The 3,858-nt window shown below is 39.9% G+C and overlaps 1 long non-coding RNA gene across 1 annotated transcript in view; it reads right to left on the minus strand.

The window, feature by feature from the left end:
• Nucleotides 1-834: 834 nt before the first annotated feature.
• Nucleotides 835-3,858, minus strand: part of LOC116696999 (uncharacterized) — an 11,697-nt gene continuing 8,673 nt past the window's right edge. Inside the window, exon 3 of the long non-coding RNA XR_004333885.1 lies at nt 835-1,161. This is a non-coding gene — a long non-coding RNA (uncharacterized LOC116696999). The remainder of the gene's footprint in view (nt 1,162-3,858) is intronic.

The raw sequence follows: 3,858 nt of genomic DNA on the forward strand, positions 1-3,858 counted from the left end.
CACACACACACACACACACTCTCACACCCACACACACACACACTTACTCACTCAGTGGTTTATGTCTATTTTATAAATCCAGAAAGAGAGAGGAAGTGAAAAAGTAACATCAATGGGATCTCACAGCAGAGGAGTGTTAGCCTTGAGGTTGAATTAATGATTAGCACAATTAATCTTTCATAAGGAGTAATAGTAAGCCGTGCTGGGGTATTTGCAACAGCATGGAACAAGATGTCTTCTGACTTTAGTTCACACACACGCATGCAGATGTTCGATTGAAAGCACTTAGAGGAAAGAGATGAATTTGTCTTTCCTCTCTCCAGCATCTGCGAATAATCCCATATTTATTGCAGCTGATGTAAAGGATGTAAACAAATACAGTTCATGTCACCTGTTAAAAGATAGAAAGCCAGGAGGTGAGACAGAAGTCTTTTCTCTCAGAACACTTTAATCACAACATGCTAAAAGATTATTTTGGAATTTTGCCCAACAATGCCAAAACTACAGTTTCTCCCACTGCTTCAACTAACAATATCATTAATTTATGTAGTCACTGTTTTTATTTTTTTACTTGTCTGACTGGGGACTCCGTATTGAGCAAGGTCTTGTATATGTGGATACGATGAATATGGTATGGTACCCTTAGCACCAAGTGGTCCAATGGTTAACACTGTGGCCTCACAGGTTCTGGATTAGAATCCAGGTAGTTCCAGGCCTTTTTGTGTGGAGTTTGTGTGTTCTCCCCATGTCTACGTGGGTTTCCTCTGGGTGCTCCGGTCCCCACCCCATCAAAAAAACATGTAGTAGGTTCTCCAGTCAGTGCCTGTGATCAATGGCCTGGGAAAACCCTGACGATCTTCCGGCAAATTAGAGATTTGTTCCGCAAGTCAGTCTGGCCAAGAGCCCATTTAAACCCATTTCCAATTTTTCCAAATCGAGGTACCGATCACAACCGTTGATGAGGGCTTTACACGATGATGGCCATCGTTGATGCATCTGTCACTGCTCCATCACCCGGATCGTTGGTCTGATTGGTTGAAGGACTGTCCAGTTGCGCCCAGAGGCATTTGAGTGGCGTCCGTTGGAAATGAGCTGTGGATGGACCTTCCCCAGACCCACTCTCCCTTACAACTGAGAAGGTTCTGGTGTCATCCAGGCTACCTGATCAAGGCATTGGCACAGATCTGGAGTTGGTCCCCGGGCGCTGTGAACGGCTGCCCACTGCTCCCTTTAGGGATGGGTTAAATGCAGAGAATGAATTGTCCAACATGCATGTGTAGATAACAATAGAGTACCCTTACTTTGACCTTTGTGGAAGGATATAGCATTGTTGTGATCATGCACTAATTTTAAGCAAAAGAAAATGGTCTTCTGACCCCTGTTCTGGTTTCCGCCGGGTCTTAAAAAGTCTTGAAAAGATTAAAATTTCAAAATCAAAATTTTATGTTGTATATTTTGTATTTGTATTGTCTTAAATCATTTTAAACATGTCTTACTTGTCCTACGTCCATGTAAAGTTACCTCTATTGCTTCTGCAGCGCTTTGTACATATTTTTAATTTTTTTTTTGACAGTCCAAATATAATTTGCAGTATATTCACCAACTATTATTACTCTGTTTCCGTTTTAATCAATTTGAATAAATGTAATTACTTTTCAAATGCAAGTGTGACTCATTTCATTGTAGTTTCATGTCATGACATATAGGTCTTAAATTTCACTCACAAAGGCTTTAAATGGTCTTTTTTTTACTTGGTCTGCACAAACCCTGCCTGTTCCATTTTATTTTTGATTTATAGAATTTGATTTATAGAAAGAAAAATTAGAGAAAAGAAATTACAAAAAGGAAAAAGGTTTGGGTTTTTCATGATGACTTTTCTTCTAAAGAGTGGGCAGCAGTAGGCACGTGGGTGTGGAGCACTGTGAGCACACAACCTGGAACAGGAACAGTTTGTTGCCTTTTTGGAGTCGTAATAGCTGTCCATCAGTCTCTGTTCATTTGGATGGCACTGAGAGACAGACTGAGTGTGTGTGTGTGTGTGTGTGTGTGTGTGTGTGTGTGTGTGTTGTCGGGCTGCCTCTAAGCTCAGGTGTTTAGTGTTTGTTTCCGCTCCATATGAAAAAGTAAGATCATCGGACAAGCTGTTGATTACCTTTTTACCACCAGTTCGCAGAGCGCTTGCAGATGGCTTGCAATTGTTTCTACTCTCTGTGTGTGTGTGTGTGTGTGTGTGTGTGTGTGTGTGCATGCATGTATGCATGTGTGTAGGATCATTTCCTGTGTTTACGTCCTGCATGAGTGAGTGAGTGAACGAGGAAAGTATCGATAGGAGTTTTCCATATGAAACAAAGCAGTTAGCGGCAGCCTCTTTACCCCAGGGATGCGTTAGGATTTCCTTTGTAGTCAAGTACTAATAAGGCCATTGGACATTGATGGATGAAATATTCCCAAGGACTGACACATCAATTGTTCTTTCCATAATAGTAACCTCTAAAGTGAATCAATCTAAGTTTTGCGAGGAGACCTTTGGGTGAGATTGTTCACGCATTAAAATCGTTTGGAGTGTGGAGAGGCAGTGGCCCAATATCCGGCTGATACTAGTAATAAAGATGGCAGGTGTCATCTATTTCTGTCAGGCATCCAGCACTGGATGGATTTCCAGACCATTACACATTGGTAAATTATTTTACTGAATGTTATACGAGACAACAATAGACGTGAAATAGATTATGTAAAATCTGACAAGTTAAAAGAGTACTCCGATGATTTAGCATTGCACTTCCATAAAGTTGGGGGACTCACATGAGACAGATTTGAAGAAGAAGAATAGCCTAAAGGCCGTTACGGTTGTATGGAGAACACTAAACTACTAAACTACTAAACAGGAAAAGCAGGCCAGGGAAGGGAAGGTTGGTACAAGGAAAAGGAAATAGAAACTGAATTAAAAGTAAAGTATCAGAATATCACAGCGTGCTTCACAATAAAACATGAAATAATGACACAATACAAGTAGAGTCTGTCATTTCAGCTCTTCAAAGAGCTGTTAAGATTTGTTTGGTGATAGCCAGATGGAGCACCGTGTAAATTCTTTCAGGAAAACTTAATCACTTTTCTCTCTCTTTCTCATTCATTCACTCAAACCTTTATTTAACCAGGATAAAAAACTCATTGAGATTAAAAATCATTTTTACAAGCGTGTCCTGGCAAGTGGCAGCAGCCTGGTTTCAAATAGACACAGAGACACTTGCAGGTAAATAAATAAACACACTTTCACTCATCATATTCAAACAACAATGTCATCATAAAAATTTAAAAACAGTAACATACAGACTGCCTTACTGCAAGGTCCTTTTAAAGATCCTTTCAAAGAATAAAATGAGACCAACTTCTTCAACTGTAAATCATTCTGAAGCTGATTCCATGCAGATGGTGCTGCAAAATTTAAAAAAAATAACAATAATATTTATTTGACAGAAGGTTGATGGAACACATGCATGCATCAGGGGAAATGGAGAAGGGCTGCTCTGCCAGAGTTTTCCCCCCACTCATATACACACATGTATAACTCAGTTTATCTTTTGCCAGACTTTTTTTCCAGACTCCCTGATAATGGTGGGCTGTCTTGATGTGCTTTTATGGAACAAAATAAATAAATTAAAGAGTATGAGTTGTGACAAGATATGAATCAGTATTAAAGATTAAGGCTTTGATTTGTACAAGTGGAGAGGAGCACAGAAATTATCAACCAAATTAACATCAAAGTTTTCCTTGGCTGCTCTCACGGAGTTCTGCAGGCTCCCAAACACTGTCACTGTTTCTTCACTACCTGTGTGTGTGTGTGTGTGTGTGTGTGTGTGT

The sequence above is a fragment of the Etheostoma spectabile genome, chromosome 10, assembly GCF_008692095.1.
Source record: "Etheostoma spectabile isolate EspeVRDwgs_2016 chromosome 10, UIUC_Espe_1.0, whole genome shotgun sequence".
NCBI classification, from domain to species: Eukaryota; Metazoa; Chordata; class Actinopteri; order Perciformes; family Percidae; genus Etheostoma; species Etheostoma spectabile.